We start from the raw sequence: 8,977 nt of genomic DNA, 5'->3' as shown, positions 1-8,977 counted from the left end.
TTTTAAAATATTTATTTATGTTTAGTCATAGTTGGACACCATACATTTATTTTATTTATTTATTTTAGGTGGTGCTGAGGATCCAACCCAGGGCCTTGCACGTGCTAGGCCAGCACTCTACCACTGAGCCACAACCCCAGCCCTACGGTTCAGATCTTAAATGTCCCCCAAAGACCTATATGCTAAAGACTTAGTCACTAGCCTATGGTGCTATCAGGAGGTGCTGGAACCTTCAAGTGGTGGCCTGATGGGAGGAAGTTAGGTCATTGGGGTGTGCCCTTGAAAGAGCTTGGAGGACCAGGGCCCCTCCTCTTGCACTCTCTCTTAGCTTTGCAACTGCCATATGGCAGGTTCCTCAACCACACCTTCCTGCCATGACGCACTGCCCTGCTACAGGCCCCAAAGCAGTGCGGCCTATCTACCATGACTAAAGCCTCCAAAACTGTGAGCCAAAATAAACCTTTCCTCTTTTTAACCCATTAAATCCCAAATTTTCAGCTGGGTGTGGTGGTATATACCTGTATTCCCAGCCATTTGGGAAGCTAAGAAAGGAGGATCACAAGTTTAAGAACAGTCTCAGCAACTTAGTGAGACCTTGTATCCAAAAAAAAAAAAAAAAAAGAAAGAAAGAAAGAAAAAGGACCGGGGATATAGCTTAGTGGTAAAGCATCCTGGGTTAAATCCCTGGTACAAAACAAACAACAACAAAAAAAAAACAAAACAACAACAACAAAAAACAAGTTTTCAATTATGCAAATATTTCAAAGAAACTGACACAAGAGCATTAAAATAGGTTGGAAATCATCATCAAGAGCTTACTACATACTTTATTGTCATTAATAATATTAATGTCATTAATAAATGAATATGATCACACACCTTTTATCATTCACCTTTTATTTTTCTCAAAAAAAAATAGAACTCTGAAAACAAATATTTACTTAAAAGTTACCAAATTCTAACACCAATGACAGCTAGGTAGGAAAGTAAATGAGTCTATTTGTCACTCAGTTTGTTGCTCAACTTTGTTAGGTGTTCCATAAATGGGACATAACAGGTCAAGTTGACTGTCTCAAGTATTTTATCATAGTCAGGAAAAACTGACATACAGCAGGGGAATTGGGTGACTGGGCTCAATGACTGAAGAAAAATTTTTGCTTATGAAAAACCTAAAAGGGGTATTTTTCATGTGTTAAATCCCTGAAATGAAGCAAGAGGGGAAAACAAATTCATTAATGCAGGGATTCAAATTCTAACACCAACCAGGGCTAGATGGGAAAGTAAATGAATGCTTCACTCATGGGGCGTGGTAGAAACAGAGGCAACCCGTTTATCTAAAGGGGCAGCCCTTCTGGGCTCAGTGGAGCTTGCCAATAATCCCAGCAACTCAACTCGGGAGGCTGAGGCAGGAGAATTGCAAGTTTAAGTCCAGTCTCAGCAATGTAGTGATGCCCTAAAAACTTAGCAAGGATCCTGTCTCAAAATAAAAAATAAAAAAGGGCTGAGGATGTTGCTCAGTGGTTAAGCACCCCTGGGTTCAATCCCTGGTACCAAAAATAAATAAATAGGCAGCCCTCCTCAGCATCCACAGATGGCTGCCCTGTGGGAGCACAGGCCCAGAGTTGTCAACTTCTGACTTCCAAAGAGGTTGGAACAGGAAGCCATTGGATGAAGGAAGAGATCAGGGGTGATGGCAGAGAAGGGCCTGGGAAGTGGTGGGGCTGCAGGGAGATACAGGGATAAAGTATGGCAGAAACCAACGGCTGATTGATCTAACTGCCATTTTCAATCCCTCTCTCACCAAGCTTCCTTCCACTGGGGACTGAAAAAATAAAAAACTTTCTCAGCCTTCCTAGCAGCTAGGAGTGGCCATGTGACAATTCTGGTCAACAACATCTAAGGAGTTTCATTCGATTCCATTGGGGATGGGCTCTTCTGACGTCACTGGGCTGGTGAAACAATGTTGACCCTGGTTGGTGTCCTGGCTCACTGTGATAGGGGAAAATAAACCCTTAGTTGTCTAAACTATTGTGATCTGTTTTTGTTGTTGTTGTTGTTGTTTTGCAGAATCTTTTACAGAAGATGGATATTTGATAAAATTCAGATGAAATGGGAAGAAGAGAGGCTGGGCAGGAGTCAGTGGAGGATAAAGGCCAAGGAGAGAGACTGGTTTGAAAATGGGAGAGTTCTCAGCATCGTTCTGTCATAATAGCTGACATTTATTGATCACATACCAGGTTGCAGGATCAACTTACAGGGATCAACTCCAAATTTAATTCTCATCACAACCTTCTGAGACAGCTCAGCTTTATCCCCGTGATTCAGAGGCAACTGATGCCCAGAGAAGCAAAGTGGTCTGGAGGTTCTGTAGCTAAATAGGCAGTGCAAGCCGAATTTGAACCGGCAGGTGAAACTCAGCCCACGATAGATTCTTTGACTCTTCAAAGGAAGATGAATGAATGCGAATAAATGAGTGCACCTGCCTTCTCCGGGCTTCAGTGATGCGTCTCTGGGGAGCCCGCCTTGCTGTGAGAGCCGAGGCAGGCGAGGCTAGCACCGACGCGGGCGTGTGAGTGCGCGCCCGCAGATGGCTCTGTACCCACGCTGCCGGCTGGTACCTGCTGTCCCAGCAGGCCGGGGGGCGGCGCTGTCTGGTGTGTGGGCGTCCAGCCCCGCAACCGCCTCTCGCTCTGGCTCCGAGTCTCCACTTCCCTTCTCCTGGTGGGAGGGAGCCCAGCCTGCGAAGCCACCTGCGGGGATGGACTGGGGGCGCGCTCCTAGAGGCGGGGTGGATTGTAGATGAGCTTAGATGAGGCGGCCTCTGCAGGGACCACGGACCTGGAGCGCGCAGCCCGGTCCCGAAGCTAAGTCAGCTGGAGTGTGCCAGAGCCACTGTGACCGGGAAGCTCGGTGGCCACCTCTGAGTTTCCAGTCTCCTCGGTAAAATGAGGATTGCACAGCATCTCCTGGCCGGTGACCAGGGTTCGCAAAGATGATTGGAAAGCCCAGCGCGATGCGGACGCTCGGAGTCCCCAAGCAGCGCGTGGAGGGGAGCGCTGGGCGCAGCGTCTGGGTCCCTCCCAAGCGGATCCCATCCACCGATCCCGCCCCATCGCGGGCCCCAAGCATTTCCTGCCAGACCTCAGGAAATACCAGACCCGCCTCCCTTCTCCTCCCCCTCCCCCCTCCGCGCCCCTCGCTGTCCCTGCGGGGCCTGGCGTCACCAACCCAGAGCTGCAGTCCAGCGCCACGCCCGGCCCTCCTCCTTCCGGCCTCCAGGCCTCAGCTCCCTTCTCCACCCGTGGCAATGATCTGGCCTCTAAGGCCAGATCGTGGCGCATCTCCCGCTACTACCAGGAGCCTTCTAGATGCTTCTGGGCCTCCTTACCCTTCCTCTTCCTTTCGGACTTTCATTCCCTCGCTGCAGGCTGGTCTGGACAAGCTTGGAAAAGCAGAATGGGGGGGCAGGGGCAGTCTGGGGACCCCATAACTGGACAGCTACTGGACAACCAGTATCCGGGAAGCTCTGGTGAAGGAGGAAAGAGCAAGGACACGGGGAAGATCTTGAGAATCCAGAATACAAAGCAGGGAAGCAATCAGGAAGGCTGCTTGGAAGAGGTGGCGTTTAAGTCTAAACCAGAAGAGCAAGAAGTTAACCAGGGATAAATGTTTTAGAAAATAATTCACTTATTGACAAGCTTTTATTGAGCCCTTACTGTGTGCCAAACCCTGCTCTTGGCCCAGAGGTTTGGACTTGAGGTAAGATATGCCAGTGTCCTTGTGAGTTTTGCAGTGGATGAGACAAAAAAACAAAGCAAAAGATTACCATCTCTTCACATCTTGAAAATGTCAATTAAATGATGCAGGAATAAATATGAACCCTTCTTTAAAAACAACAACAACAAAAAGATGACCGTCTCTTTTTAATGAATGAATTAATTGTTTTTGAGGTACTGGGTATAGAACCCAGTGGGGCTCTACCACTAAACTACATCCCCAGCACCTTTTATTTTATAAATTTGAGATGGGAGCCTTGCTAAATTGCTGATGCTGGCCTCGAACTTGTGATCCTCCTGACTCAATCTCCTGAGTCAGGGATTACAATAACTACCATCCTACAGACTCAGAGTTACTGGAGAGAAGAGGATATCTAAGGGGCCTGCACCAGTCTAGGGAAGGTGGTCAGTCAGGGCTTCCCTGCCTTGAGAGAGCAAGGAAGCAACTGCTGAGAGGTTACTAAAGCAAAGACACCCAGTGGAAAGGAGTTCTTGATAGAGCAATAGCAAATCAAAGGCCTGGTGTCAGGAGGGCACAGGAAGGCCCTGCTGCAGGAGATGTCCATTCAGGTGAATGGACAAGGGAATGTTAGTTCCTTTAGATTCCTGAGGTCAGAGAGGATCCAGAGGTGCAGTAACTTGCCCAAGGTCATAAGTAGTGCCAGTGGGATTTGATCCTATGATACAGAAACAGGAGCACCTAACCACAGGAATTCCTGTGGCTTTGGAAAGCACCACTGCTGCATGCAGAGACAGCTGTCAGCCTGCCCTTGTGCAGCCATCTCCAGGCTACAGGGCCTGCAGGGGCAGGTGCTGGTGCAGGGGAAGCCAGTAATAGTGGGAGACCCTGCCCTGAGTAGCAGCAGAAGTCCCCATGGGATGGTGGAGGCTGTGGTAGCCATGATGTGGTTTCTCCTGGGCCCCTGTGGTTCGAACCTGGGCACTGTGCCTATCTGGTGTGGCTTCTTCACCCACAGAGAGCCCTGGTTGGTCTTTGCATGCCCTGCCTCCTGGAGCTGGAGCTGGGAGATAACGTGGGACACTTCTCACTTTCTGGAGACCTCCTACCCTTTATCTCCTGAATGGCTAGGGCTGACCTTGCAGCTTTATTGAAGAAGAAAGCAGGTTCAGAGAGGGACAGTGGCTAGTCCAGGGTCCTACAGCAGAAGGGCTTTGTCTGCTCAAGGTTTGGAGATTTGTAGCTCTTTCCACAATACTCCATTCATTCTTGCATTCATTCATTCACTGAAAGATGCATGGATCCCCTGGCTACTCACTTTTCTTTTTCCTGCCTTCTGAGCTACATTCCCAATCCTTTTCATTTTATTTTATTTTTTTATTTTTTAGACAGGGTTTTACTGAGTTGTCAAGGCTGGCCTTGAACTTGTGCTCCTGTTCTCCCTCAGGCTTTGGGGCGCTGGGATTGCGGGTGTGCACCACCATGCCTGACTATTCACACGCCCTTTGTTGATTCCTTCCTTTCCCTGTCTCCTCGCCCTCATTCCTTAAAAGTCACTTCTAAGATCACATCCAACAACAACAACAAAAGCCTTCCACTGGCATCTTTGTTCCAGAGTGGGCTTCTGTGGGTGCTCAGTAAAAATGTCCCATTCATTTCATTGCTTTTCCCACGGGATGTGCTCCTACCCTGAGCCCGGCCCTGCAACTGCACTCCGGGGATGTGGGCATGACTCAGAAGTCTTCTGTGGCCTCCAGACTCCTTTCCTGGTAGGAGAGGCAGGGCAGGAACAGGAGCAGAAGACTGTAACCCAATGTGGTTCACGCTGAGACCAACCAGTCCCTCCAGGGAGAGTGGCCACTTCTGCTGGGAGGTCAAACAGCTCAGATGTTCCCCACTTTGAAGGACCAGGAGGCATTTCCCAGCAGGATGGGGGGTTGGGTGTGGGGAGAGAAGCATGCAGCAGAGTCTGTGAGCAGCATCAAGGAGGGACTGATTGACGTCTTGTCTTGGCCCTAGAATTGTGGGTGGAGTCAGACTCACTGGGTGGACTTGGAGTTGAGTGGGGAGGTTCTCAGCGAGTTTCCTGGTCATGGGGAACCACCACTGAAGGTTTCTGAGCAAGGGCAGGACTCGATTTTAGAAAATCTATTTTTTTTTTTTTTTGGAAAGTTCTAGAGGTTTAGCTTTCTCCCTTCCTTCCTTGGAACCCCCAGAGAATGAGGGGAGCCCACCCTGGATAGCAGCCTCAACATACATGGAACTCTTGCTAATGTGCTGAACACTTCATTCATTGGGTCCCTTCACCTAAGCAAGGCACCTCTTTATAAATGGGGAAACTGAGGCATAATGTAGGACCTCAACTAAGGTCCCATGGGTAGGAAGTAGAAGCACTGGGTTAGAAACTGGGCTTCTCTGGTTTTTAACCCCATCTTCTAAATTGCCCCATGGCCCTGTTTCTCAGAGATTGGAGGGCTCCAGGGGCCACCTTCTCTCCCCAGCACAGCCAGGGGATGGAGGCAGAGAAGGGGCAAGCAGCCCAAGTCACAGCCAGGGACAGAGGTAAGTGTGGCTTCTTCAGGGAAATTAGAGAACAAGAGGGTTATTCTGGGCTAGGAAGGCAAACAGGTTTAATCTTGGCTCTAATACTCAGTAGCTATGTGATCTGTGGCAAGTCACATCCTTTCTCTGTGACTCAACTTACTATCTTTGCTTTCCATTGCTATAACAAGATACTAGAGACTAGGTAATTTTTAAAGAAGAGAGGTTTATTGACTCCTGGTTCTGGAGGCTGGAAAGTCCAAGGTCACAGTGCAGGCATCATGAGGGCTTCCTCCGGGCAGAAAGCAGAAAAGCAAATAGGCAGGTACAGAAGAGGCAAACGTAAGGGGCTGTGTCACATGGCAATCTGCTCTCTTGGTAACTTATCTAGTGCTATGAGAGTGAGAACATGCAGCCAGGAGGGCTGACCCAGTCCTGTGGGAAAAGCATTAATTTTTTTTTAAATGATCAAATCACTTCCTTTATTTTCTATTTTTAAAAAATTTTTGGTACTGGGAATCAACCCCAGGGGTTCTCTGCTGTTAAGCTATAGCCCTTGCCCTTTTTATTTTTTTATTTTGATATGGGTTCTCACTAAGTTGCCAAGGCTGGCCTCAAACTTGCAATCCTCCTGCCTCAACCTTAAGTCATCCTCAAACTTTTTTATTTTTTGCAGTGGTGGGGGTCAAACCCAGGGCCAAGCTCCACGACTGAGCTACATCTCCAGCCCCTCCAATCACTTCTCAAAGTCCTCATCCCCCACCCCCTGTCCCCCGACAGCATGCGATGGCAGTCAGATGTCAGCATGGGTTTCAGAGGGGACAAACCATGTTCAAACCCTAGCACCCACCCATTTGTAAAATGGAGCCTCCTCGTCATCTCCATTGTATAAGGTAATTCTAAAGATTGGCCTCATCAAAGACTGAAGTTCTCAGTACACCATGGGGCACAGGGGAAAGGCTCCAAGGGTCTCCCCATTTATAGAGGAAGTGGGGCAAAGCACAATCTCTGGGCTCAAATCCCCAGCCTATCAGTGACCAGCCCATTTGTGACTAGGGTCACAGGACTTCACCTTTCCACGTCTCAGTTTGCTCATCTGTAAAATGGGATCGTGACGGTACTCCTTCCTCATTGGATTGTTGTGAAGGGTAAAGAGGACTGCATATGGAAGTGCCCAGCAAGGCGCTCTTCTAGTGGTCTCTGTTGGTGTCCCTCTTGTTATTGGGTACCTACTGCATGCCATGGCCCCACACAGGGAAGCCAGCCTTCATAGCCCACTCAGTCCTGGCGTCACCCAACAAATGAGGTAGGCACTTTCACGCCTTCATTCCATTGATGTGCAAACGGAGGTTCAGCAAGGTTTGGAGGCTGCCCAGAGTGTGACAGCTGGTAGGGGTGGTGCTGGGATTGGAACCCCGGCCAGGCTGACTCAGACATCCCCAGAGTTGACAAGGCAGCTGTGACTCAAGTTTGCAGGAAGAGGAGGAGGTTAGGGTGAGCTGAGGGGAAGCCATGACTTCCATTTTCTCAGAAATGGGAGTGAGGCCTGTCTTCGACGTGGTTGGGGCTGGCCGAACCGAGAAGCAGTCGGTGACGGAGCCTAGAAATTTTTTTTTCACACAGCACATTAACAAGGTCCCACGGAATCTTCTGCCCTCTGCATCAACAACTGGATGGCTGCTGGGGTTCTGATGCCTTGGCTTAGACACAGCTGCAATTTGGAGGTCAACCCCAGGGCACATAGGGACACCCCTGACGGTATAGGAGTTCCAAGTCCTCTCCAGCTCTGCCCCAACTTGCTGTGTAACTTCAGGCCCAGTCATGGACCTCTCTGGGCTCTGGTACTAAAGAAGAGACAAGTTACTTGGGTGAGTAGGCCTCTCCTGGTCCTTTACTGCCCAGAGACCTGTCAGTGGATTCAGATTTTGGAGGGCTCTGGGGAGAAACCAGAGGACTTGGGCTACCAGTTAGCAGGGCATCCTGTAACTATCAGCAAAGGAATGCAAGATATAACCACACTCTCCTATGAGAACTAGAGGCTCATCCCTAAACCCAGCCCTGCATACCATGAGCAAAGGGTAGTTAGTTGTCTTGGTCCATCTGTCCTATGGATGGGGCATTTTGCTGCTCCAGGTCCTGACTCTATCCAGCAGCCAGAACCTAGACTCCTGAAGAATACAGTCTCAGTGGGGAGGCTGAGAATGCAGTTCCTGAGCTCCTCTCTGGGCCATTCACTTACTGAATTGCTCGCTAAATTTTGAGTGAGCACCCACTGTATACTGAGCCTTCATTTAGGTTTTGGGGGACACCACCAGGAATAAGACAAATCAAGCCCCTGCCTCCTGGAGAGGAGAAAGTGAAAAGATCCGTATATGACAGGATATGGGGTGTGGATGGATGCTCTAATGCAAGGGAGGGGCTGGAGAGGGGGGCAGGCTAGGATGGGGCGACACCGTCTTAGTGGTCATGGCCTGAAGGGTGGAGGATGGGCACTGAGATGTCTAAGAGAAAGGCATTTCAAGCAGAGGGTCATGTAGGGGAAATAGTTTGCAAGGGGAAGAAGGGAGGAGAGAGCGTGAGGTGGGAAGGACAGGGAGTTTTCTGGCCATGGAAGGGAGGTGGGTCTGATTCTGACTGCCATCAGGGATTGGGAGGGGCCAACATGATCTCATTTGCTCTTTCTTGTAAGCCCTGCCAGCCA

The 8,977-nt window shown here is 49.4% G+C and overlaps 2 long non-coding RNA genes across 2 annotated transcripts; both read right to left on the bottom strand.

Moving 5' to 3' along the window:
• Positions 1-2,198: 2,198 nt before the first annotated feature.
• On the bottom strand, positions 2,199-5,699 carry LOC139702362 (uncharacterized). Its single transcript, XR_011705000.1, has 3 exons — positions 5,424-5,699; positions 3,389-3,526; positions 2,199-2,777 (listed from the first exon to the last, which is right to left on the bottom strand). It is a non-coding gene; the product is annotated as an uncharacterized lncRNA (long non-coding RNA).
• A 783-nt stretch (positions 5,700-6,482) lies between these two features.
• On the bottom strand, positions 6,483-8,135 carry LOC139702363 (uncharacterized). The gene is made up of 2 exons (XR_011705001.1): positions 7,349-8,135; positions 6,483-6,711 (listed from the first exon to the last, which is right to left on the bottom strand). It is a non-coding gene; the product is annotated as an uncharacterized lncRNA (long non-coding RNA).
• Between the last annotated feature and the right edge of the window lie 842 nt (positions 8,136-8,977).

This window comes from Marmota flaviventris, chromosome 17 (genome assembly GCF_047511675.1).
Source record: "Marmota flaviventris isolate mMarFla1 chromosome 17, mMarFla1.hap1, whole genome shotgun sequence".
NCBI classification, from domain to species: domain Eukaryota; kingdom Metazoa; phylum Chordata; class Mammalia; order Rodentia; family Sciuridae; genus Marmota; species Marmota flaviventris.
This window is presented reverse-complemented; position numbering and strand designations above follow the sequence as displayed.